Source organism: Balaenoptera physalus, assembly GCF_965194825.1.
Source record: "Balaenoptera physalus genome assembly, chromosome: 6".
Lineage (NCBI taxonomy): Eukaryota > Metazoa > Chordata > Mammalia > Artiodactyla > Balaenopteridae > Balaenoptera > Balaenoptera physalus.
The window spans coordinates 92,016,489-92,044,486 of NC_138885.1; the positions used below are offsets into that span (position 1 = coordinate 92,016,489).

Genomic DNA, 27,998 nt, shown 5'->3' on the forward strand with positions numbered 1-27,998 from the left:
TGTTACATTTTCATTTTATTTATTTTTACAGCTCATTTTCTGTAGCAAATGTAATGTTTTTCCATTTATGGTAGTGACGTAAAATTTCTTTTTTTTTTTTTTTTTTAGATTTATTTATTTAGGCCACGCCACTTGGCATGCGGGATCTTACTTCCCTGACCAGGGATCGAACCCATGCCCCCTGCATTGGGAGTGTGGAGTCTCAACCACTGGACTGCCAGGGAAGTCCCCCAATTTCCTTTTTTAATAACATTTATTTGTCAATTTTTATTTAAGTAAAGAAAGGGAACCAGTTAAAAATTAGATAAATAAAAGAACGAGTAAATGAGGAATATGAAAAAAATTGTTGAAGTCATTCAGGAATGACTGAAGTGGGCAACTTGGTGCCTGCCATTCATGATGAAGCCAGGCTGCTCTGAGAGGAAGCACCTAAATGGCCCAGCTGATGATTCAGCCGTGGAAGCCCAGAATCTTTAGGGGAAAGTTCTGGAATGAGCCTTGGTTAGAGATCAGTGATTTTAGGCTAATATCAAGGAGTTCTTATTTTATATTTTTTGGCCGCACTGCACAGCACGTGGGAATCTTAGTTCACCCCACCAAGGGTCAAACCCATGCCCTCTGCAGTGGAAGCACGGAGTCTTAACCACTGGGCTGCCAGGGAAGTCCCAAGGAGTTCTTTTATATCTGAGTCTCACTGCACATGTTCTTTTTCAGTCTGGGAGGCTGTGAAGTGTGGGAACAGAACAGACTGCCAACAATTGACAGGAAGTCTGGCTGATCTAGTTGAGTGCAAAGAAGTGGCTGGTAGCCAAGGAGGCATTTGTTTACCAGTGGGAGATCCCAAAGTCCCCACTTTACTGGTTCTTTTCCCCATGGTACCACCTGGGACATCTAAAGCTGTTTCTTCTGGTATAATTCTACATTTACATCTAGCATGCTTATACTTCTATCTCTTAATTAATCAACTTTGTCACATAGGTCAAGATCATTGTGTTATTTGAAACTCCTATAGCTCTACTGCTTTTCCTCTCTGTCTTGTCAGTTACTGGGAGAGGTTCATAGGTCAAGATCATTGTGTTATTTGAATCTCCTGTAGCTCTACTGCTTTTCCTCTCTGTCTTGTCAGTAACTGAGAGAGGTGCATAAATATCACATACTATGACTGTGGATTGTCTACTTCTCATTTTAGTTCTGATCACTTTTGCTTTGTGTCTACTTGTTTGATGTTAGTATAATACCATCGTGATATTTTCAGTGTTCAGTGTCTTTACACTTGAACTGTCTGTTGTAAGCAGTGTATTGTCAGTTTTGTTTTTTTGTTTGTCTGTTTGTTTTTGTTTTGTTTTGTTTTACAAAATCCAGTCCCATAAGTCTTTTCTTAAAATTAGAATTTTAGTCCATCTTTGTTTAATGTAATTATTTATATAATTATTTAAATAATGTATATAATTTTTATAATTTATATGTAGTTTTATAGTTTTACTTGTGTCTGATCCATAAACTTTTTTTGCTTATATCCATGTACAAGAGCTATAAGCGTAAAGCATTTATATGTAGCTTTATGTTTATATATACTTATATAACATTATAATAAATGAAATAAAATTTGGAAAAAATACAGAAGCAATACAAAACAAACAAAGAAGAAGAATGGTGTGACATGATTTTTTCAATGAAAGAATAAATTGAGCTGAAAAAGTGTCAGTTATTTCTACCCTCCACTTAAATCTTCATAGTCTTTGACTTTCTTCATCAGATTCCTAACCATTTGGAGTCTTTTCAATGTGTCTCAGTTTCTTTTCTCCGGTAGGATCGTTTTCTCTATCTTTATGAAAACATCCAGCAAGGTCTAGGAGGAAAAACAGAAAATCAGGAGACCAGAAATGTCGTATTTTTTTTAATGAAAACTTTTAATTGAAATATTATACAAATACTGAGGAATGCACAAGAATTATAAATGTACAGCTTAGATCATTTTCGTTTTTAGACAGTTTTTTTTTTTTACTTCCTTTTTACTTTTCCAAACCAAGGGTTTCACTACTTTTTTTAAAAAGTAAGTTTCAGGCATACAGCATTATAATTCGACAACTGTATACACTACAAAGTGACCACCACCACAAGTCTAGTTGCCATCCATCCCCCTATAGTTGACCCCTTTCATCTATTTCCCCCACCCCCTGACCCCCCTCCCTTCTGGTAACCACTAATCAGTTCACTGTATCTATGAGTTTGTTTTTGTTTCATTTTGTTTGTTCATTTGTTTTTGTTTTTTTGCTTGTTTTAGATTCCACCTATGAGTGAAATCACATGGTATTTGTCTTTCTCTGTATGACTTATTTCACTTAGCATAATACCTTCAAGGTCCATGCATTTTGTTGCAAAAGGCAGGATTTCATTTTTTTTTATATGACTGAGTAGTATTCCATTTTCTTTATTCATCCATTGATGATAGGTTGCTTCCATACCTTGGGTATTGTAAATAAAGCCACAATGAACATATGGGTGTATACATCTTTTTAAATTAGTGTTTTCTTGTTCTTTGGATAAATACCCAGAAGTGGATTAGCTGGGTCATATGGTAGTTCTATTCTTAACCTTTTGAGACATCTCCATACTCTTTTCCATAGTGGCTGCACCAAGCTACAGTCCCACCAATGGTGTACAAAGATTCCCTTTTCTCCACATCCTCTCCAACATTTGTTATTTCTTGTCTTTTTGATCAGAGGCATTCTGACAGTTGTGAAGAGCTATCTCATTGTGGTTTTGATTTGCATTTCTCTAATAATTAGTGATGTTGAACATCTTTTCTTGTGTCTGTTTGCCATCTGTATGTCTTCGGAAAAATGTCTATCTAGAGCCTCTGCCCATTCTTCAATAGGGTTGTTTTGCTGTTGTTGTTGAGTTGTATGAGTTCTTTATATAGTATTGATATTACCTCCTTATCAGACATAAGATTTGCAGATATCGTCTCCTATTCAGTAGGTTGCCTTTTCATTTTGATGATGGTTTCCTTTGCTGTGCAGAATTTTTATTTTGATTCTGGCCTTTTCTTTCTCTCTTCTCCTTCTGGGACCCATACAACATGAATGTTATTCTGCTTGATGTTGTTCCAACGGTCCTAAAAGGTTTTTTTTTTTTTTTTTTTGGCTGCGCTTTGTGGCTTGTGGGATCTCAGTTCCCCAACCAGGGATCGAGCCCGAGCCCTTGGCATTGAGGGCGCAGAGTCCTAACCACTGGACTGCCAGGGAATTTCCAAAGGTATCCTCACTTTATAAAATTCCTTTTTTGTTTTGCTGCTCTGAGTGAGTTCCATTGCTTTGTCTTCTAGCTCACTGATTCATTCTCCTACCTCACCCAGCCTGCTGTTGAACCCCTCTAGTGTATTTTCCAGTTCAGTTATAACTTCCATTTAGTACTTTCTTACACATCCTATCTCTTTGTTGAAGTTCTCACTGTGTTCATCCGTTATCCTCCCAACTTTGGTGAACATTTGGATGGCAGGTGCACCACATGCCAGCCAGGTAGAAGTTAACCAGGAGGAGCCATCATGAACCAAGCCCCTGGGTGGTTCAAGAGGTCTTTATACCCGGGCCCCCATTGGGCTGGTAGAGGTGATGGCTCCTCCAGCAAGATGTCTGGTAGGCGGAGGGGCATTCCTGAGACCTTTTCAAGGAGTTGTGAGAGCCCAGCTGGGCAAGGTTTGTCCATTCCTGTATGTCTCCTGCCTGCCCACTCCTGTATCTCTATTTTACTATGGATGATCTTGAGTCACTCCCACCCTGGAATCTGAGGCCTCTGCTCAGCCCCACAACATGACTGGGATTTCTGGTCTCAAGATTACTTCATGGCCTTGGATCATACACTTAGTATCCACCAATGCCCAATAACAGGCCAACAGTTGTCCCTCAAAGGGTGTGTACATTCCAGCTGACTCCAGGAGCTTATGTGTCCAAAAGCCCAACAGGCACCTATGACCTGTGGCACTGTCCTTCTGCCATAGGCTCCAATTTGCAAATAGGGAGATTGCTGAGACTTGTAACTCAAATGGCAGATGTGGTTCTGTGTGGCCCAGGGGAAGGACGGCCTGGGTGGGCCATTGGAGGGTTTCCAGGACATCCTGTTTGTCGGAAGTCTCACTCACACGTAGTGACCTTTCTGTTAAACTGATAGGTGGGTGCTGTCAAGATCCCACAGGGGGAATGTGAGCGAGTGAGTAGCTGAATAGTCCCACCAGTCACTGGGCCTTCTTTTTATTTGTGGGGGGCAGAGGGGACCAAAAGCTTGGCAATTGTCTCCTCTGAAATGAGAAGCCACGCCCCTTCCCAGATTATGGTCAGGGATTTCAGTTAGGTATTAGGATTCTGTGATGTGTCTGTGTTCATAGCCTAGTTGTGTTGCTGCATGTGGGCCAACAGAGGGTCCAGTCCTTACTGGGTTGTGCCCTGGTCTGAGCCCACCAGGAGGAGGCGTTAACAGCCTCCAGGAGCAGAAATTTTCCACAGTAAGGATCCACCTGATGGCAGATAGCTCAGGAGCTTAGGTTGCCTTGTGGAAGGATGTTAAAGGTATGTTGTAACCCATTTCACATAGAAGAAAACCGATCCTGATGATCGAGTGAGAAGGATGCTGAAAAAGGCATTTGCAATGTGAACTGTCACATATCAAGTTCCCTCAGCTTGGGCAATAGCATCTGTGATAGTCTCAGTGTCAGGTACCACCAGCACAAGGACAGCAGCACAGCGTTGAGCCCCCTGTAATCAATGGTAATTTTCCAGGCACCCGAAGTTTTGTGCACAAGGCAGACAGGACTGCTGAATAGAGTCTCACACAGCACTTGGGCTTCCTTGGGCTCAGCAGTGAGGGCAGTTATTTCCTTTTCTTCCCTAGGCAGCTGATACTGTTTTGGGGGTACAATAGCACTAAGCACTTGTAGTCAGGCAGGTTCAAGGTCTTCCACGTGCCCCAGTAAGATGACCCTAACTGCAGCAGTTCCCATCAGAGGTAGAGGGTGAAGGTGATTGGGGGTCCACATAGACAAATCATCAATACCATGAACACATTCAGTGGTGGGGGCCATAATAAGGGAGGTTTACAGGGACTTGAAGGGATCTATCCATAGTCAGGTTTGGGCAAAGGTCCTGGTAAGGGGGGTGGCCTCAGCCCCCAAACCAGAGCACATTGTCTGTTCGGTGCTCATCTTGGTGCCAGGGGTTGGAAGACCACAGTCACTGGTGCATCAATATCTAGAAAGGCCCAAGAAGTGCAATACTTCCCCCACCATTGAAATCTAACCTCAGCATCTGGCCTCTCGTCCCCACTGGGGACAGAGAGACCTCAGCCTAACCCCCAGTCTTGTTTACTTTTGAAAGCTGAGAGATCTAGGTGAAAGTGTCTGGGGCTCTCTGATTTATCTCTAGTTCATCAGGAGGGGTGAAAAGAATAGCACCTGCATTAGCCAAAAATCAGTCACTGTGCAGACCCAGCGAGCCGCCGGTCAAACCCCCCATGGCCTGGTACCTGCATGAGTTCCTTGGTGGGGAGCCCATCAATTTCCTCTTATGAGACCTACTCATTGAGTAACTGGACTCAGAGACCTCTTGGGGGAAGGCCCTTGTCCGATTGTCCAGGAGACCATTTTTGCCTCACACTGTCTGTTGATCTTTCTGTGATGCTCTTTGGTGGTAGCCACTTTTTTCTGTGCCTGGGGATTTGTTAGTTAAGAACTGGACCTCATGAGGAGCTTTACTTGCATTTAATAGCTAGCAGGAGAAGCATCAACAAACCTAGAATTCTGAGTCTGGTTAACAATCTCATCGTCAACTGTTCACAGTTCCTCAGTATAGACCCAAGGGACCACCAGGATATCCTGCCACAGCTCTGGGTTTGGAGTGAGGCATGAGCCCCAGGCTGGTCCTGCTGACCCAGCAGCTGCCCCAAGTGTTGGGTGGGGAATTCATCGCTGACACCTCCTTGTACTCGAATCAAGGGCTGTTCCCCCGCTAGCTTTCTGCTTGGCCACTCTCTTCCCAGTCCTGTTAGAGAGAGAGAGCAGGCTTTTCTTTTCTTGTTGTTTTCTTTTATTTTGTTCTTTTTAATCTTTGCTTTTTGGCAGCTCTAGTTGTAGACCTCTCTAGTTCTCAGTCTGGCATATATGAGAGATGAAAAGAAAGCCAAGGGGACAAAACAGGGTGTCTTTCCTCAAATCTTCAGATCCCTCCCCAGTCTGCTTCTTCTTGGCACCCCTGAGAGCCCTTGTGTGATTGTGGAATTATTTTCAGGGTATTTAGTTGTACTTAGAGGGGAGGAATTGTAAAAAGTGAATCTGTGACATTGTGTCTCAGGACTAAAAGTTCTCCCCTCATTTAAAAAATTTCATTTTTATTTTATATTGGAGTATAGTTGATTTACAATGTTGTGTTAGTTTCAAGTGTGCAGCAAAGTGATTTAGTTATACATGTACATGTATCTATTCTTTTTCAAATTCTTTTCCCATTTAGGTTACTACAGAATATTGAGCAGAGTTCCCTGTGCTATACAGTAGGTCCTTGTTGGTTATCTGTTTTAAATATAGTAGTGTGTATATGTCAATCTCAAACTCCCAATTTATCTCTCCCCCTGACTTTTCCCTTTGGTAACCATGTTTGTTTGTTTTTTTTAATTTTTATAAATTTATTTATTTTATTTATTTATTTTTGGCTGAGTTGGGTTTTCATTGCTGCGCATGGGCTTTCTCTAGTTGTGGCGAGCATGGGTTACTCTTCTTCGTTGTGGTACATGGGCTTCTCATTGTGGTGCCTTCTCTTGTTGAGGAGCACGGGCTCTAGGTGCGTGGGTTTCAGTAGTTGTGGCTCGCAGGCTCTAGAGTGCAGGCTCAGTAGTTGTGGAGCACAGGCTTAGTTGCTCCGAGGCATGTGGGATCTTCCCAGACCAGGGCTTGAACCTGTGTCCCCTGCATTGGTAGGCGGATTCTTAACCACTGTGCCACCAGGGAAGCCCAACCATGTTTGTTTTCTAAGTCTGTGAGTCTGTTTCTGTTTTGTAAATAAGTTCATTTGTATCATTTTTTTTTTTTAGATTCCGCATATAAGCGATATAATATGATATTATTTGTCTTTCTCTCTCTGACTTACCTCACTTAGTATGATAATCTCCAGGTCCATCCATGTTGCTGCAAATGGCATTATTTCATTCTTTTAAATGGCTGAGTAATATTCCATTGAAAATATGTACCATATCTTTATTCATTCTTCTGTCAACAGACATTTAGGTTGCTTCCATGTCTTGGCTATTGTAAACAGTGCTGCAATGAACACTGGGGTGCATGTATCCTTTTGAACCATGTTTTTCTCCAGATATATGCCCAGGAGTGGGATTGCTGGATCATATGGTAGCTCTATTTTTATTTTTTTAAGGAATCGCCATACTATTCTCCGTAGTGTCTGTACCAATTTACATTCCCACCAACAGTGTAGGAGGGTTCCTTTTTCTCCACACCCTCTTCAGCATTTATTGTTTGTAGATTTTTTGATGATGGTCATTCTGACTGGTGTGAGGTGGTACCTTGTTATAGTTTTGATTTGCATTTCTCTAATAATTAGTAATGTTGAGCATCTTTTCATGTGCCTATTGCCCATCACCCCCATCATTTTTATATAAGAAAAAATTCAAACTGAATCACATCATGAGGGCTAGAACTTTTTCTGTTTCTTTCACTGCTTTATGCCAGAACAGTATCTGGCTCAAAATAGGGTCTCTCTCTCTCCCCCCGCCCCTGTGTATGTGTGTGTGTGTGTATATATAGACATATAAACATACATATAGGCATATATATATATATGCTCTCTCTCTATATATATTTAAATGAATGAACGTCTTAACTTACTAGAGTCCTAGAAGAAAAACAGTTGAGTCCCTGAATGAAAAAAAGAACATATTAAATGCACTCATTAAGTGTTTGAACTGAAAGTGTTCTTAGAGATTATCTAGCCTAACTCCCTCCTTTTGGAATGTAGAAATTGGACTGAGACCTAAATTGACCAGCCCAGACTCCAGTTTGGGTACCTCACTTCCCTGGCACGTTCTCTCTCCTCTCCTCTGCATGACCGGTCATGAAGCCAAGACATGGAAGAGGGCGTGTCTCATTTCCTGCTCGCCTCCCCACCCTCTCACGCTGATTTGTTGAGTCTGTTCTGCCTGTGGAAATTCCAGCAGTTATGTTCGCAGGAACACTAGCAATATGTTCTTCATTTTACTTTCATTATATTTTTGAGGCGTTTCTTGGCAAGAACACATCCCAGAAAGAAGCACCTGTATTGGCCTTCTGGTAAGGTTTATCTGGAATTTTAGGAAGGAACTGATTTGTTTCTGGAGTGGTCTAGGCTGGTGGCCCCAGGGACGCCCAGGTGATACTTTCTTTTAATTGAATATACATACATACATATATATGTGTATGCATTACAACTTTCTTCTGAAATCAACCGAGAGCCCATTTGGGGTTGGTTGTACCTTTGGGGTTGGAGATCCTTTCTCCTGACTCTGTCTTTCTCCTCAGCTCTGCTTTGCCCCAGGGGTTGCAGGATTTCTTATAATTCTCCTTGGTCCAACCAGTTAATGAATAACAGCCTCAATTTTTGAGGTCCAAACACCCTACTTCCTTAGTCATGGTGATTAATTCTCTCTTTTTCCACTGCTTAAATAATTAACAAGACAAAGAAAAATATCCAGAACAATATAATAGGAAATGTAGGGCAAGAAAATCATGGGGAAGTTGCCGAGTTGTATGAAGGTCCTGCGTAAGGGACTCTGGTGTGTAAGCAGCTTGTCTGCTGAATGAATATCCAACCAGATCTGGTGGGGACGCGGCTGACAGAAGTGGCCCGTGACGGACGATCCCAACTGGCAAAATCATCAGTTTAGGTTTTCTGCCTGAGTGTGTCTTTCAGTTAATACTCATTTCAAAGCAAGATGCAAATTTTCCTTCAGAAAATCATTTGAAGGATTTCCATTTTGGAGGCGTTGATCCACAGTATCGAAGGGGCTGGGACGCAGAGGAGGCACCATTATGATGTCTAGCGGTGGCCCTGTGTGCATCTGTTTGTCATTCTAATCATGCTGTTCTGCAATACCCCTTCTTACTAACCAGCACATCTTAGAGATTGCTCCGTATCATAACTTCTTCTCCTGTTCCCTGCCTGCCTTTTTACTCTCTTAATGGCATCCTCTTCTGAACAGAAACTCTTAATTCTGAAACAGTCCAGCTGACCCTTTTTTTCCCCTTATGGTTAGCACTTTTGGTGTCCTATTTAAGAGTCCATCATGAAGACATTCTCTTAGGGTTTGTTATAAAAGCATTGTTGCTTTGCTTTTCATATTTAGATTTATGATCCTCTAGATTTGAATTTTCTGTAGGTAGGAGATAAAGATTCATTTTTATATGGCTATCCAACTGATCTGTCATTATTTATATAAACACCATTCTTTCTTCACTTCATTGCAGTGGCATCTTTATCTATTAATCAGTGATCTTATATGAGTGAGACTTTTTTTTAAGTAATAGACTTTATTTTTTAGAATAGCTTTAGAAAAACTGGAAAAACTGAGCAGAAAGTACAGAGTTCCCATATGCCTCCCCACCATCCTTCCTCTCTCCACACCTTTTCCTCTATTATTACATTTTTAATTTTTGAATTTTATTTTATTTATTTTTTTATACAGCAGGTTCTTATTAGTTATCCATTTTATACATATTAGTGTATACATGTCAATCCCAATCTCCCAGTTCATCCCACCATCACCACCCTCCCCCACCACTTCCCCCCCTTGGTGTCCATACGTTTGTTCTCTACATCTGTGTCTCAATTTCTGCCCTGCAAACCGGTTCATCTGTACCATTTTTCTAGGTGCCATATATATGAGTTAAGATAGGATATTTGTTTTTCTCTTTCTGACTTACTTCACTCTGTATGACAATCTCTAGATCCATCCACGTCTCTACAATTGACCCAATTTCGTTCCTTTTTATGGCTGAGTAATATTCCATTGTATATATGTACCCCATCTTCTTTATCCATTCGTCTATCGATGGGAATTTATGTTGCTTCCATGTCCTGGCTATTGTAAATAGTGCTGCAATGAACATTGGGGTGCATGTGTCTTTTTGAATTATGGTTTTCTCTGGGTGTATGCCCAGTAGTCAGATTGCTGGATCATATGGTAATTCTATTTTTAGTTTTTTTAAGGAACCTCCATACTGTTCTCCATACTGGCTGTATCAATTTACATTCCCACCAACAGTGCAAGAGTGTTCCCTTTTCTCCACACCCTCTCCAGCATTTGTTGTTTGTAGATTTTCTGATGATGCCCATTCTAACTAGTGTGAGGTGATACCTCATTGTAGTTTTGATTTGCATTTCTCTAATAATTAGTGATGTTGAGCAGCTTTTCAGGTGCTTCTTGGCCATCTGTATGTTTTCTCTGGAGAAATGTCTGTTTAGGTCTTCTGCTCATTTTTGGATTGGGTTTTTTTGTTTTTGTTTTTTAATATTGAGCTGCATGAGCTGTTTATATATTTTGGAGATTAATCCTTTGTCCATTGATTCGTTTGCAAATATTTTCTCCCATTCTGAGGGTTGTCTTTTCGTCTGGTTTGTGGTTTCCTTTGCTGTGCAAAAGCTTTTAAGTTTCATTAGGTCCCATTTGTTTATTTTTGGTTTTACTTCCATTACTCTAGGAGGTGGATCAAAAAAGATCTTGCTGTGATTTATGTCAGAGAGTGTTCTTCCTATGCTTTCCTGTAAGAGTTTTATAGTGTCTGGTCTTACATTTAGGTCTCTAATCCATTTTGAGTTTATTTTTGTGTATGGTGTTAGGGAGTGTTCTAATTTCATTCTTTTACATGTAGCTGTCCAGTTTTCCCAGCACCACTTATTGAAGAGAGTTTCTTTTCTCCTTTGTATATCCTTGCCTCCTTTGTTATAGATTAGTTGACCATAGGTGTGTGGGTTTATCTCTGGGCTTTCTATCCTGTTCCATTGATCTGTATTTCTGTTTTTGTGCCAGTACCATATTGTCTTGATTACTGTAGCTTTGTAGTATAGTCTGAAGTCAGGGAGTCTGATTCCTCCAGCTCCATTTTTTTCCCTTAAGACCGCTTTGGCTATTCAGGATCTCTTGTGTCTGTATACAAATTTTAAGATTTTTTGTTCTAGTTCTGTAAAAAATGCCATTGGTAATTTGATAGGGATTGCATTGAATCTGTAGATTGCTTTGGGTAGTATAGTCATTTTCACAATATTGATCCTTCCAATCCAAAAACATAGTATATCTCTCCATCTGTTTGTCTCATCTTTAATTTCTTTCATCAGTGTCTTATAGTTTTCTGCATACAGGTCTTTTGTCTCCCTAGGTAGGTTTATTCCTAGGTATTTTATTCTTTTTGTTGCAATGGTAAATGGGAGTGTTTCCTTAATTTCTCTTTCAGATTTTTCATCATTAGTGTATAGGAATGCAAGAGATTTCTGTGCATTAATTTTGTATCCTGCAACTTTACCAGATTCATTGATTAGCTCTAGTAGTTCTCTGATGGCATCTTTAGGATTCTCTATGTATAGTATCATGTCATCTGCAGTGACAGTTTTACTTCTTCTTTTCCAATTTGTATTCCTTTCATTTCTTTTTCTTCTCTGATTGCCGTGGCTAGGACTTCCAAAACTATTTTGAATAATAGTGGTGAGAGTGGACATCCTTGTTTTTTTCCTGATCTTAGAGGAAATGCTTTCAGTTTTTCATCATTGAGAATGATGTTTGCTGTGGGTTTTTCATATATGGCCTTTATTATGTTGAGGGAAGTTCCCTCTATGCCCACTTTCTGGAGAGTTTTTATCATAAATGGGTGTTAAATTTTGTCAAAAGCTTTTTCTGCATCTATTGAGATGACCATATGGTTTTTCTTCTTCAATTTGTTAATATGGTGTATCACATTGATTGATTTGCATATATTGAAGAATCCTTGCATCCCTGTGATAAATCCCACTTGATCATGGTGTATGATCCTTTAAATGTGTTGTTGGATTCTGTTTGCTAGTATTTTGTTGAGGATTTTTGCATTTATATTCATCAGTGATATTGGTCTGTAATTTTTTGTTTTTTTTGTAGTATCTTTGATTTTGGCATCAGGGTGATGTGGCCTCATAGAATGAGTTTGGGAGTGTTCCTTTCTCTGCAATTTTTTGGAAGAGTTTGAGAAGGATGGGTGTTAGCTCTTCTCTAAATATTTTATAGAATTCACCTGTGAAGCTATCTGGTCCTGGACTTTTGTTTGTTGGAAGATTTTAAATCACAGTTTCAATTTCATTACTGGTGATTGGTCTGTTCATATTTTCTATTTCTTCCTGGTTCAGTGTTGGAAGGTTATACCTTTCTAAGAATTTGTCCATTTCTTCCAAGTTGTCCATTTTATTGGCATAAAGTTGCTTGTAGTAGTCTCTTAGGATGCTTTGTATTTCTGCGGTGTCCGTTTTACCTTCTCCTTTTTCATTTCTAATTTTATTGATGTGAGTTCTCTCCATCTTTTTCTTGATGAGTCTGGCTAATGGTTTATCAATTTTATTTATCTTCTCAAAGAACCAGTTTTTAGTTTTATTGATCTTTGCTATTGTTTTCTTTGTTTCTATTTCATTTATTTCTGCTCTGATCTTTATGATTTCTTTCCTTCTGCTAACTTTGGGTTTTGTTTGTTCTTCTTTCTCTAGTTCCTTTAGGTGTAAGGTTAGATTGTTTATTTGAGATGTTTGTTGTTTCTTGAGGTATGATTGTATTGCTATAAACTTCCCTCTTAGAAATGCTTTTGCTGCATCCCATAGGTTTTGGATCTTCGTGTTTTCATTGTCATTTGTCTCTAGGTATTGTTTGATTTCGTCTTTGATTTCTTCAGTGATCTCTTGGTTATTTAGTAATGTATTGTTTAGCCTCCATGTGTTTGTGTTTTTTACGTTTTTTTCCCTGTAATTGAGTTCTAATCTCATAGCGTTGTGGTCAGAAAAGATGCATGATATGATTTCAATTTTCTTAAATTTACTGAGGCTTGATTTGTGACCCAAGATGTGATCTGTCCTGGAGAATGTTCCATGTGCACTTGAGAAGAAAGTATAATCTGCTGTTTCTGGATGGAATGTCCTATAAATATCAATTAAATCTATCTGGTCTATTGTCTCATTTAAAGCTTATGTTTCCTTATTAATTTTCTGTTTGGATGATCTGTCCATTGTTGTAAGGGAGGTGTTAAAATACCCCACTATTATTGTATTACTGTCGATTTCCTCTTTTATAGCTATTAGCAGTTGCCTTATGTATTGAGGTGCTCCTATGTTGGGTGTATATATATTTATAATGGTTATATCTTCTTCCTGGATTGATCCATTGATCATTATGTAGTGTCCTTCCTTGTCTCTTGTAACACTCTTTATTTTAAAGTCAATTTTATCTGATATGAGTACTGCTACTCCAGCTTCCTTTTGATTTCCATTTGCATGGAATATGTTTTTCCATCTCCACACTTTCAGTGTTTATGTGTCCCTAGGTCTGAAGTGGGTCTCTTGTAGACAGCATATATATGGGTCTTGTTTTTGTATCCATTCAGTGAGCCTGTGTGTTTTGGTTGGAGCATTTAATCCATTCATGTTTAAGGTAATTATCGATATGTATGTTCCTATTACCATTTTCTTAATTGTTTTGGGTTTGATTTTGTAGGTGCTTTTGTCCTCTTGTGTTTCCCACTTAGAGAAGTTCCTTTAACATTTGTTGTAGAGCTAATTTGGTGGTGCTGAATTCTCTTACCTCTTGTTTGTCTGTAAAGCTTTTGATTTCTCCAATGAATCTGAATGAGTTCCTTGCTGGATAGAGTAATCTTGGTTGTAAGTTCTTCCCTTTCATCACTTTAAATATGTCATGCCACTCCCTTCTAGCTTGTAGAGTTTCTGCCAAGGAATCAGCTGTTAACCTTATGGGAGTTCCCTTTTATGTTATTTGTCATTTTTCCCTTGTTGCTTTCAATAATTTTTCTTTGTCTTTAATTTTTTCCAGTTTGATTACTATGTGTCTCGGCGTGTTTCTCCTTGGGTTTATCCTGTATGGGACTCTCTGCACTTCCTGGACTTGGGTGGCTATTTCCTTTCCCATGATAGGGAAGTTTTCAACTATAATCTCTTCAAATATTTTCTCTGGTCCTTTCTCTCTCTCTTCTCCTTCTGGGACCCCTATAATACGAATGTTGCTGCATTTTATGTTGTCCCAGAGGTCTCTTAGGCTGTCTTCATTTGTTTTCATTCTTTTTTCTTTATTCTGTTCTGTGGCAGTGAATTCCACCATTCTGTCTTCCAGGTCACTTATCCGTTCTTCTGCCTCAGTTATTCTGCTACTGATTCCTTCTAGTGTATTTTTCATTTCAGTTATTGTATTGTTCATCTCTGTTTGTTTGTTCTTTAATTCTTCTAGGTGTTTGTTAAACATTTCTTGCATCTTCTCGATCTTTGCCTCCATTCTTTTTCCGAGGTCCTGGATCATTTTCACTATCATTATTCTGAATTCTTCTTTTGGAAAATTACCTCTCTCCACTTCATTTAGTTGTTTTTCTGGGGTTTTATCTTGTTCCTTCATCTGGTATATAGCCCTCTGCGTTTTCATCTTGTCTATATTTCTGTGAAAGTGGTTTTTGTTCCACAGGCTACAGGATTGTAGTTCTTCTTGCTTCTGCTGTCTACCCTGTCTTTCCTCTATTATTAGCATTTTGCATTAGTGTGGTACATTTGTTACAATTAATGAACCAATACTGGTACATTATTGTTACTAACTAAATCTATAGTTTACTTTAGGGTTCACTCTTCAGGTTGTACATATTTTAGTGGTTTTGCCAAATGCAAAATGTCATGTATCCACCATTACAGTGTCATATAGAATCGTTTGAGTGTCCTAAAAGTCCCCTGTGCTCCATCTATTCACCCTTCCCCTAATCTCTGGCAACCACTGATCTTTTTACTGTCTCTCTAGTTTTACCTTTTCCAGAATGTCATATTGTTGGAATCATACAGTACATAGTCTTTTCAGACTGGGCTCTTTCACTTATGCACTTACGTTTCCTCCACGTCTTTTCATGGCTTGATAACTCATTCCTTTTTATTGCTGAATAATATTCCATGGTATGGATGTACCACAGTTTGTTTATTCATTCATTTACTGAAGGATATCTTGGTTGCTTCCAAGTTTTGGCAATTATGAATTATGAATAAATTTGCTATAAACATTCATATGCAGTTTTTGTGTGTGTGTGGACATAAGTTTTCAACTCCTTTGGGCACATACCTATGAGAATAATTGCTGGGTTTATGGCAAGAATATGTTTAGTTTTAGGAAAAATTATCAAACTCTCTTCCAAAGTGGTTGTACCATTTTTCATTCCCACCAGCAATGAATGAGAGTTCCTGTTGCTACACACTCTTGCTAGTATCTGGTGTTGTCAGTGTTTTGTTTTATTGATTCTAGAAGGTACATATTGGTGTCTCATTGTTGTTTTAATTTGCAATTCCCTAATGACGTACAATGTTGAACATCTTTTCATATGCTTATTTGCCATCTGTATATCTTTTTTGGTGAGGTGTCTTTTCAAATCTTTTGCCCACCTTATAATTGGGTTGATTATCCTCTAACTCTTCATTCTCTTTTGAAGAACAGAAGTTTTTAATTTTAATAAAGTCCAGCTTGTCAATTATTTCTTTCATTGATTATGCTTTTGTTGTTCTATCTAAAAATTCATCACCAAGCCCAAGGTCATCCAGGTTTTTTTCTATGTTACCTCCTAAAAGTTTTAAAAATTTGTGTTTTACATTTATATCTAAGATCCATTTTGAGTTATTTTTTGTGAAATGTGTAAGGTCAGAATCTAGTTTTTTTTTCTTTTATTTTTTAATGTGGATGTCTTTTGTGCCAGTTTCCATTTGATGAAAAGACTATCCTTTTTCCATTTGATTGTCTTTGCTTCTCTGTCAATGATCAAGTTGTCTATATTTGTGTGGCTCTATTTCTGGGCCCTTTATTCTGTTCCATTGGTCAATTCTTTCACCAATAACACACTGTCTACTGTAGCTTTAGAGTAAGTCTTGAAGTTTATAGTAACTCTCAAAGCCTTCCAACTTTGTTCTTCTTCTTCAGTTTTGTGCTGACTATTCTAGGTCTTTTGCCTTTTTGTACAAACTTTAGAATCAGTTTGTAAAGATCCACAATGTATCTTGTTGGGATTTTGATTGGGATTTTGCATTGAATCCACAGATCAAGTTAGGAAGAACTGACATCTTAACAATATTGAGTCTTTCTATTCATGAACATGGGATACCTCTCCATTTATTTAGATCTTTGATTTCTCTCATCAGAGTCTTATTGTTTTCTCATATAATCTAGTGTGTGTGTACACATACATATATATATTTGTATATATGTATATATATATATTTTTTTAGATTTATACCTATGTGTTTCATTTTTTGGTGCTAATGTGAATAGTGTATATATATATATATATATTTGTTAACATCTTTATTGGAGTATAATTGCTTTACAATGGTGTGTTAGTTTCTGCTTTATAACAAAGTGAATCAGCTATACATATACATATATCTCCATATCTCCTCCCTCTTGCATCTCCCTTGAATAGTGTATATTTTAAATTTCAAATTCCAATTATTCTTCGCAGGTGTATCAGAAAGTGGTGAATGTTTGTATAGTAACCTCTATCCTACAACCTTAGTATAATAGCTTACTAGTTCCAGGAGTATCTCTGAGGTTTTCTTCACAGACAATCATGTCATCTGTGAACAAAGATGGTTTTATTTTTTCCTTTCAAATCTGTGTACCTTTTATTATCTTATTGCATTAACTAGGACTTCCAGTATGATGTCAAAAAGGAGTTGTGAGAGGGAATATCCTTGCCTTGTTCCTATCTTAGGGGGAAATCGTCTAGTTTCTCATTATTAAGTATGAGGTCAACTGTAGATTTTTTGTAGATGTTCTTTATCAGGCTGAGGAAGTTCCCCCTATTCTTAACATGCTAAAAATTTTGGTCATAAATGGGTGGTGGATTTTGTCAAATGCTATTTCTGCACTTATTGATATAATCACACAATTTTTAAAAATCTTATTGATATGATGGCTTACATTAATTGATTTTCAAATGTTGAACCAGCTTGCACACCTAGAATAAATCTCTGCTGGTCTTGGTGTGGAAATCTTTATACAATGTTGATTCAATTTGCTAATATTTTGTTCAAGATTTTTGCATTCTATGTTCATGAGAGATATCGGTCTATAGTTTTACTTTGTTGTAATGCTTTTGTCTGGTTTTGCTATTAGGGTAATACTGACCTCATAAAATGAGTTAAGAAGTAGTCTCTCTGCTTCTACATCTGGAAGAGATCATGAGAATTGATGTAATTGGTTTCTTCCTTAAATGTCTGGTAGAATTTGACAGTGAACCTGTCTGGGCTTGGTGCTTTCTTTTTTAGCAAATTATTAATTATTGATTCAATTTCTTTAAAGGAGACCAAGGTGGTAGATAAAATGGTGCTTAAAAAAATAATAATAACACCAAAAACCCAAAATGAACTAGTATTTATTTTATTGTTTGGGCTGAATTCATTGGCCTACCAATAGAAAGTGCACTTATTTTTTTTCCCTATCACTATTTTCAATGATGGTGTGAGAAATCTTCTGTGATGGCCTGACTAGACATTGGGCAGATCCCACAGCTTTCAGCTCTTTTGGTTATAAGAAGGCTATAATATTATGACTCATTTCACCTGTTAAAAATTTAGTTCAGATATTTAAAAGTTTCCATCTCAACTGAAGTCAAAGGATCCCATTACCCTCAGCTCAGGAATGAATCTTAGCTAGGGAAACATCAGTTGAGGAGGAGACTGTTTTTTTCTTCTTTGTCATTTCTCTTTACCCACTCCATGTCTTCTGCTTCCCCCAGAGAGGCACAGGGTAGGAGGTAAAGAAGAAAAGATCTTTCTGCTCAGCTGCAGATCTCCCTTGGCAGTTGGTGCCTACTGCCATGGCAGGCATCCAAGTCCTGACACATCCACCCAGATATGTGGGGAATTCCAACTTTCCCCAGCACAGTTACAGTGGAGTTTTTGAGAATTAGTATAGAATCCTGCCCATCACAATCAAGATCCTAGCCCCAGGGGTGAACACCACATTATCAAGGCCCTGGAAAGCAGATCTTCTGGGTGGGCTCCAATCAAGAGGTTTAGAGCCAGGCAGCCTTCTCATTTATCCATTTTGTCCCATAAGAAAATCCTGACTCGTATCTTGTTTCCGTTCTGGCTTCTCTTTGCTGAGCAGTGGTGACATCAACAATTTTCTTACCTTCATGTTCCAAGTGTGATGCAATTTCCATGTTCACATTACCCCCAGTACCAGAGATTGCAAGTGAGGGTCTCCCAAGAACTTTCTCAAAGCATTCCGCTTCTATGGACTCACTATAATGGTCCTCTGAGCTTCTGCAGCTCATTAAGCCTCCAGCTAGGCAGTGAGATACAAGTTTCATCTTCTTTCAAGCACTCCAATCTATTTAGGTATGTAATGAAGACTTGAACTTTGCTCAAAGAGAGGTCTGACCTTTGTCCTTGGCCTCTGGGAGGTAATCTCTATGACCTTGAAATGTTGTACCTGATAAGAATGTCTTTGTTTACCTGGGGGCTTTGGACTATGCCAGAAAGTTTGTTTGTTTTTGGGCTGCACTGGGCAGCTTGTGGGATCTTAGTCCCCCAACCAGGGATTGAAAGCACCAGGCAGTGAAAGCATCAAGTCCTAACCACTGGACTGCCAGGGAATTCCCCAGGAAGTTTTAAAATGTGATTTATGTTGAGGGATTTCCGTCACAGGGTGTCAGCTCAACCTCCACAGGGGCTAGAGACTGAGGTCAGCATGCAGGCAGATGGCCACAGAACCCCAATAAAGACTGGACACCAAGGCTCCGATGAGATTTCCTCAGTGGCAGTACTTAGTGTGTATCATCACACCTCAGTGCTGGGAGGGGTTAATGCTTCCCATGACTCCATGCGGAGAAGACAACTGGAAGCTCAGCTATGGAATCCTGGACTCATTTTTTTTTTTTTTTAAACATCTTTATTGAAGTATAATTGCTTTACAATGGTGTGTTAGTTTCTGCTTTATAACAAAGTGAATCAGTTATACATATACATATGTTCCCATATCTCTTCCCTCTTGCATCTCCCTCCCTCCCACCCTCCCCATCCCACCCCTCTAGGTGGTCACAAAGCACCAAGCTGATCTCCCTGTGCTATGCGGCTGCTTCCCACTAGCTATCTATTTTACATTTGGTAGTGTATATATGTCCATGACACTCTCTCACCCTGTCACATCTCACCCCTCCCCCTCCCCATATCCTCAAGTCCATTCTCTAGTAGGTCTGTGTCTTTATTCCCGTCTTGCCACTAGGTTCTTCCTGACCTTTTTTTTTTTTCTCCTTAGATTCCATATATATGTGTTAGCATACTGTATTTGTTTTTCTCTTTCTGACTTACTTCACTCTGTATGACAGACTCTAACTCCATCCACCTCATTACAAATACCTCCATTTCATTTCTTTTTATGGCTGAGTAATATTCCATTGTATATATGTGCCACATCTTTATCCATTCATCCGATGATGGACACTTAGGTTGCTTCCATGTCTTGGCTATTGTAAATAGAGCTGCAGTGAACATTTTGGTACATGACTCTTTTTGAATTATGGTTTTCTCAGGGTATATGCCCAGTAGTGGGATGACTGGGTCGTATGGTAGTTCTATTTTTAGTTTTTTAAGGAACCTCCATAGTGTTCTCCATAGTGGCTGTATCAATTTACATTCCCACCAACAGTGCAAGAGTGTTCCCCTTTCTCCACACCCTCTCCAGCATTTATTGTTTCTAGATTTTTTGATGATGGCCATTCTGACCGGTGTGAGATGATACCTCATTGTAGTTTTGATTTGCATTTCTCTAATGATTAATGATGTTGAGCATTCTTTCATGTGTCTGTTGGCAATCTGTATATCTTCTTTGGAGAAATGTCTATTTAGGTCTTCTGCCCATTTTTGGATTGGGTTGTTTGTTTTTTTGTTATTGAGCTGCATGAGCTGCTTGTAAATCTTGGAGATTAATCCTTTGTCAGTTGCATCATTTGCAAATATTTTCTCCCATTCTGAGGGTTGTCTTTTGATCTTGTTTATGGTTTCCTTTGCTGTGCAAAAGCTTTTAAGTTTCATTAGGTCCCATTTGTTTATTTGTGTTTTCATTTCCATTTCTCTAGGAGCTGGGTCAAAAAGGATCTTGCTGTGATTTATGTCATAGAGTGTTCTGCCTATGTTTTCCTCTAAGAGTTTGATAGTGTCTGGCCTTACACTTAGGTCTTTAATCCATTTTGAGTTTATTTTTGTGTATGGTGTCAGGGAGTGTTCTAATTTCATACTTTTACATGTACCTGCTGGACTCATTTTAATCTGTATCTTTTCCCTGTAATAAATCATAACTATGAGTTTAATAGCCTTCAATTATCACACCTCAGGGTGTTTTTGGGAACCTCTTGAAGTTGCAGTTGGTGTGAGAAGTGAGGGTGTTCCCTAACTCTGCTGTGTATTTTCTTCTCACACCACCAAGCAATTAACTCAATTCTCTGAGGACACTGACCAGGAATTTAACTCAGTTCTGAAACTACCTACCTGGAGATAGCATCAGATCTCACAGATTAAGGGTTTAGTTCCACAAGACTCCGCCCCACCCCATAACGTTGCAATAGGTATATTTTCTCGTTTCCCTCCTCACTAGGACTCTGTAGACAAGCATAAGTCCATTCCTCTGCCACTGGATCCAGTCTCACCTAAATTTCAGTTCTCCTTCTGCCCTGATTCTCTCTCTGAAGGAACTCCATCTTCTGCTCCTGTAGACTATACAGGATGGGGTGGAAAGTGTCAAAAAAAACCAGTGTGGATATCAGTTGTAAGGGTACCTGGGATTTGCTTTAATCAGGTATGGTGAGATATGCAGACATGGAAGTGACTTTCTTGAGGAAGTTTATACTCACAGATCCCAGGAGAAGGGGCACATTATGCAGGACCACATGGGAAAGCATCAGTTGGTCAGGAGGCAGATGATGTGAAGGGGGAATGTGGGCAAGAGCCTTCATCGTGGTTTCTGTGGGAAGGAATTGTTGAGGCAGGGCAATCAGGCTTAGGTTGGGTTAGTCTGCATCATTTCAATGGGCTCTGGGATGTAAGGGGTGCCCCTAGTTTTCTGGTACATGTCTCTAGAGTGCAGGGGAATAGTGTCCCAGAGTGTAAAATCTTGATGAAGGCGGTGGTTGGGGTAGGGACTCTGGATTGGTTGATCTGCATTTGAAAGCCTCGCTGGCCGGCCTGGTGTGTGGTCTTTCTGGGAATGAAACACCTGGGGAGGGGCAGTCTCTCCAGGATGAGCAAGGGCTCAAGATGTTGAAGCATTGAAAGTACAAAATAAAAGACATGATTAATACACTGTCTTTTATTACTCCCACCAGAATGCTGCTAGCATTTTCTCTTTAGTATATAGGGATACAGTTGCCCTTAACTGTTGAGATTTAGCTGAAATTCTGAGCCACCAGGATAATTTCATTCATCATCCTTGCACAAAAGAGAGTGAGAAACAAGAAGGAGACCATGCCTCTCTGCTCTGTCACTGGGATGACTCTTGACTCTGTAGAGGAGGAAAACCTTTTTCTCTGTACTCTCCTGAGCTCTTTGCCTCAGACCTTGCAAATTATACTGACAAAAGCCAGATGAACAAGAGAAAAACAGTTTATTATGCATGCAAAGCACATCAAGCCAGAGAAACCTCAGGGATTCGGAACTCAAAAGGGTGGTTAGAACTTGGGCTTATATAGCATCTTAGCAAAGAACAATAAATATGCAGAGAAGTGACAAGACAAAGGTAATAAAGGGTTTAGGCTTCCAAGAGTGATAAACTTTGGGAAGGTAAATATATTGGGCAAACTACATTTGTTCATGCAGGTCCATCTTGGTGCAGACTTTCTTCTTCGTGGCCATAAAACTTCCCTGGGAGAGGGATTCATGGCAGACTTCATTTCTCAGAATCTGCTACTTTTAGTCAGATAAGGGATGCTACAAAAGGCTTCTTTCTGTATCTGCTGATTCTCATTTGCCTCCATCTCAAAATAATCTTTAGGCATATTCGGAGCCTCTACAATATGTTGTGTCAGATGAGGGATGACTCATTCTCTCAGAAACTGGAAGTTTGTATCATAATGTTGTAAAGCACAAAAAAGTTAACTTGATAACCTAGCTTTTGTGTCTACCCATGACCTTTTCTTTTCATTTTGTGAAACATAAACAATCACTGGGCACTTAATCAATGTTTGTTTAATCATGAATGAATATAGATTTTATCAACACCTCTAAGGTGTTCATTGGAATGACTATTATCTGGGCTCTTTAGCTTAATCTCCTTCTGAATACCTTTAGAGAGGAAAAAAAAAAAAAAAAAAAGAAAAAGAGAAAGTCTGATTTGGAGCATTTATAACCGGAGACCCAGTCCTAAAACCTGGCCCTTTTGCTCCCTGGCCAACTGCCCCTTCCTGTGAGTGAATCAGACAGCATGGCTCCCAGGGTCAGCCTCAGGTACAACATGCCATTTTTTTCTCTTCAACTTGTTCTGAGGAACCCCAGTGGGTTTGCAGAGACACTGGCTAAAATGCACATTGTCCCAAGCAGTGTTAAACTCTAGCTTAGAAGCACTGAGCAGTAATAAAGAGGACAGAGGCCGTTCATAAGTACTAATGTAGAAAGAGATACAAGATAGAGTTAGATGAAAAAATGATAGAATACACACACATGCACACAATGTTTATACAAATATACAAATAATTAGTGCAAAAATTAAAGTCAATGCAAATATATGTTTGCTTTTCCTTTTGTGTAGACTATCACAAGAAAGATAAATAAGAAATTGCACTAACCCTCCTACTACATCATTTTGTTTCAGGGTCTGTTGAAAGCTGGAGTAGATAGGAATCCAAGTGAGCCTGGGAGGACACTTCTGGGGGAAGAAACAATGTCCTATCCAGGGAAGACACCAAATACACATTTTGCCACTTGGCCGTCTCACCTGGGCTTACCTGTATCTGCATGCTAGCTGTGCTACTACTGAGAACGGGTGTATTGTAATTATTTTTAGTAATAGCTTTGAGGAAAAAAATCATTACCCAATTTTTAAAATGAAAGTGTTTAACTGTTACTACCATAGACATTCTTGAAATCCTTTTTGTACCGAGAAAAAATGAAATGAATTTCCCTTGCAGAAAATGAGGAGTGACTTCTTCTTCTTTTTTTTAAAATAAATTTATTTATTTATTTTTGGCTGCGTTGGGTCTTCGTTGCTGCATGTGGGCTTTCTCTAGTTGCATCGATCGGGGGCTACTCTGCAGTGCACGGGCTTCTCATTGCGGTGGCTTCTCTTGTTGCGGAGCACGGGCTGTAGGTGCGTGGGTTTCAGTAGTTGTGGCACGTGGGCTCAGTAGTTGTGGCTCGCGGGCTCTAGAGCACAGGCTCAGTAGTTGTGGCGCACGGGCTTAGCTGCTCTGCGGCATGTGGGATCTTCCTGGACCAGGGCTCTAACCCATGTGCCCTGTGTTGGCAGGCGGATTCTTAACCACCATGCCACCAGGGAAGTCCCGAGGAGTGACTTCTTTTAAAAGGGAAAAAATATGTGTTTCAGGGAATAATCCTCCCATCTTTTGATTTTTTTTAAAAGAAGGAGTCACTAGTGCTGCATGCAGATACAGTAGCTGGGTAGTCCCAGCTCAGTCACTTCACCTTTCTGGCCTTTGGTGTTCTAAATGTCTTTGTAACACCTGCCCTGCCTGCTTTAGACTAAAAAATGTGCTCACCAATGAGATAAATGAGATAAAGTAGGGAGAACACTTTAAAACTGCATCGTGCTACAAACTACTGTATATAAAATAGATAAACAACAAGGTCCTACTGTATAGCACAGGGAACTATATTCAATATCCTGTGATAAACCATAATGGAAAAGGATATTAAAAAGTATATATATATATGAATCACTTTGCTGTACACCAGAAACTAACATAATATTGTAAACCAACTATATTTCAATTTAAAAAAACGGTGGCTCTTGGATGATAGGGATGGTACCACAACAATGTGAATGTACTTAATGCCACTGAAATGTACACTTAAATATGGTTAGAATGGTAAATTTTATGTTATGTATATTTTACCATAATAATAAAAAAAAATTTAATGGCTCTTGACATTTGTCCTTAGGGTTTGAGGTACTGAGAAATTATTCCCAAGAAATGGTTCCTGGGGGTGGGCATAGAGTGTAGCTGGGACTTGGAGGACTTTCACCTTGACTGTGCTCAGACCTCCAAGAAAATATTTAAAAAGCTAAGTTGATGACATGAATATTGCATCACAGCCCAACAATTACCTCAATTTCTTCCTTTCTAGATCAGTGGGATGGGTTCTTGTTTGCAGTAGTATCTTTTGTGGAAGTAGAGGGGGCAGGTACTGGCACCCAGCAAATTGCAGAATATACACTTCGGGTCAGTGATGTAAACTCTTCTTCTACCTGCTCATGACTGTCTAGTCATCTCAATACCAAAACAAAAATCAAAGACTTAAAAACCTAGCTGTTAAAAACTTTTAGAGAATTGGCTGAGTCTCTTCCCACGTGGCCGGGAGGGGATGAAATAGATGGATTGGAATGCAGTCTCCTTTTCTTTCCCTCACCATTCCCTTCAGGGGTCTAAGGCCAGAGCCAAGGCCAGCTTGAGGAAGGGGGAAGAGGGGCCCAATAGAATGCACATACCAGACCACCTGGCCTGTGGCCAGCTGGCCTATGGGTCAGTTGTATACAACTTAAAAGAGAAGTAACCAACAAAAGAGCATGCTTGTTCAGGGGATTTTTGTTTCACTGTCAGTATTTGTCCTTGATTTGTCCTTGACTAATGTCCTGTGGTTCAAGTCCAGATCAATGGGACTGGTGTGCTCCAGCCAGTTGAAAGGAGGTTTAGTCATTCTTGGCTTTCTCAGGGAAATGTACAGATCCAAATAATCTGCTTTTAGCAGATTAGCAGACATGAGTCTCTGGAGCAGGCCGTCAGGTGGGAGCTGAGACTCAGGAGGGTGGAAACCTCCCGGCAGTTAAGTCAAACCAGGCTGTCCTCACCCCGCGCTGGGCAGGGGCCGGCTCCCCCATGTCCTGCTGAACTGAAGCACCTCCAGGTTTTCCAGCTTCCCCAGGACTAAAGACCAGGTACATTATTCATTTCGATGTAAATAATCACGTAGACGGACAGCTCAAGATGGAGGCAAGAAACTGGTTAGAGCAAGTAAATTAATATTGATCCTAGAAGATCACAAAAGGAATTTAACCAACTTCAGGTTCACAATTCACTTGTTGACTATTCATCTTCCTTTTTTTTTTTTTTTAATGATACAAATGAGCTTATTTATTTATTTATTTGTTTATTTTTATTTTTGGCTGTGTTGGGTCTTCGTTTCTGTGCGAGGGCTTTCTCTAGTTGCGGCAAGCAGGGTCCACTCTTCATCGCGGTGCGCAGGCCTCTCACTATCGCGGCCTCTCTTGTTGCGGAGCACAGGCTCCAGACGCGCAGGCTCAGTAATTGTGGCTCATGGGCCTAGTTGCTCCGCGGCATGTGGGATCTTCCCAGACCAGGGCTCGAACCCGTGTCCCCTGCAATGGCAGGCAGATTCTCAACCGCTGCGCCACCAGGGAAGCCCTCATCTTCCTTTTAAAAAGATCTAAGACTGGGAGAGCCTAGGATCAATACCTTACAAATGACACATCAAAGCCCTGAGACGCCCCCATTCCTCCTCAGTATGGCCCCCTGGATGCCTGCGGTGGGTCATCCATTTCTGCCAGGCTGGGGGCTGGGGGATGGACGTAAACTCTCAAGTGAGACAATCTTGGGATCCTGTGTTGGCCGTGCAGTTTGTCAGTTGATTGACACTGAACTTAGTTTCCTCATCTGTACAATGTGTCTAATAATTCGTAGCCATCTTACAGATATTGTGAGCTTATGTAACACAGTGGTAGTGAATATTTACTGAGAACTGTCAAAAGTCCAGGCACTCCTTTAAGTGCTCAGTCTGTTTTACCTCCTGTAATTCTGCTCAGGTAGGAATTCCAAAGCTGGGGCCTGAAGACTGGTATTTTTTTTTAAACCTCCTCAGTTAACCCTCAGATCAGTCAAGTTGAGAACCATGGGTGTGTATTAATGTTCAGACACTGATTAACCTCTCAGGGTCTTAGAGAGGCACACAAAACTCATTCTGCCACTCACTAGCTGAAGGTACTTGTCCAAGTCTTTCGCCTCTCCAAACCTCAGTTTTGTCACTCAAATGGGAGCATCCACTTCTGAGAATTGTTCAGAAGGTGAAATGAGCCAGTTTGGGTGGCTGTGCCTTGCACACACAAAATGTTTATTAAATATTAGCAGGTGCCATTAGGCGGACTCCTTTTTCATAGGTGACCTTGTGACCTCTGTGCATAGGTCATTATCTTAGTTTAAATTTACTGCTCTTCCATCCACATGGTTCATTTCAAATCCTAAATGTTGGGGAAGGGGAGATAGTGTGTTATGGTGGAAAAATCCTTGTTTTTGGTCCAACAGGACTGAGTTCTAATTTGGGTATTCATTTGAGTCTCTGTTTCCTCATCCATGACATGGGAGAACAATCCTCTACTTTGCTGTGAGAATTAGAGATAATTGATGTAAAGGTACAACATATAGGTATTGTATTATTTTTGGTGTTTTTGTTATAAAATGTACAAGGTGTAAAAACAAAAAGGCAGAAAACCTTTAAAAAAATTCAAACAGGAAACGGAGGCAGAGGGTGGGAAGGGGATGGAAGATGAAGAAAAGCTGGGGAGGTTTGGGGGCTCAGGGTCCTGGGGGACAGATCTCCGCATTACCACCACTCCAGGCTCGGCACTGGACAGGTACCGGTCACTAAGGCACGGCACTGGCCAGGGACTGTTACCCTTGCTTAGGGCTGGGCCAGACCCACATCCCTTTTTGTGCAGGATGTCCCCACAACTCAGCAAGAGATCTGCTTCGACCCAAAAGAGCTCTTGCCAGATGATATGGGGGGCTGGTCCATGGCTTCAGTGCTGAGATTTGGGCCACAGAATAGAGGAATAATTCCTTTCCCCAGACCCCTTTCAAGGAAGAATGGCATTTTTACTTGCCACAGACAGTCTCAAATCTGTCTTTAAAAATCATAGGCCTTATATACACTAAACGTAGTGAGTATACAGCTTCCTGGTTTTTAGTTTGCATATTGATGAATCGTCTGTCATCTCCCACTTCTGAATGTTTGGAAATTGGGTATCGGTTCCTTTAAATAAGAAACATTTTCTGTTCGAGTGAGTCACCTCTGTTTTCCAGTTTTCAAAGTCAATTTTATTCTCTAGTTCTCTCTGTTCAGGAATTTTCTTTCTCTCTTACTGAAGACCAGATTTTGCCCTTCTGCCGGAGGGCAATGGTTTCACAGGTTCTCTTTCTTTTATCTCGCGATGTTTCAAAGCCCTGCTGAATTCGCTAGTAAATTCTGAATGTGGAGAGGAGAGAAACAGGAAGTGAGTCTGCAGGGACAGGCAGAAAAGCCTGGTTGAGTGATCGAAAGTAAAAGAAAACTTCTTCCTGGAGGCCTTTCCAACCCCACCTCCTTCCTCCCCCTCCCCCTTGCCTCGTTTCCAGGGATTTTTCTCCGGTTGTAAGAACCCGCCTCAGTAATTGGAACGTGTGAAGTTAGGCAGTCTAGGGGTCTTGGCATCGGGAGCTTGGTGACTCTGATGTTGCCAGGGTGGAGCAGGTGAGTGTCTGGTGCAGAAGTGGCTTC

General features: G+C 40.0%; 1 protein-coding gene across 6 annotated transcripts in view; it reads left to right on the forward strand.

The window, feature by feature from the left end:
• The first annotated feature begins 3,878 nt into the window (after positions 1-3,878).
• CASP8 (caspase 8) overlaps positions 3,879-27,998 on the forward strand; it is a 54,595-nt gene continuing 30,475 nt past the window's right edge. For 2 of the 6 annotated variants that reach the window (XM_082467198.1, XM_082467200.1), the window contains exon 1: positions 23,472-27,971. The gene's annotated coding sequence lies outside the window, so the exon portion shown is untranslated. Of the gene's footprint in view, positions 8,324-23,470; positions 27,972-27,998 lie in introns of those variants that run through there. The other 4 variants (XM_082467202.1, XM_082467199.1, XM_082467201.1 and 1 more) reach the window with 4 other exon arrangements.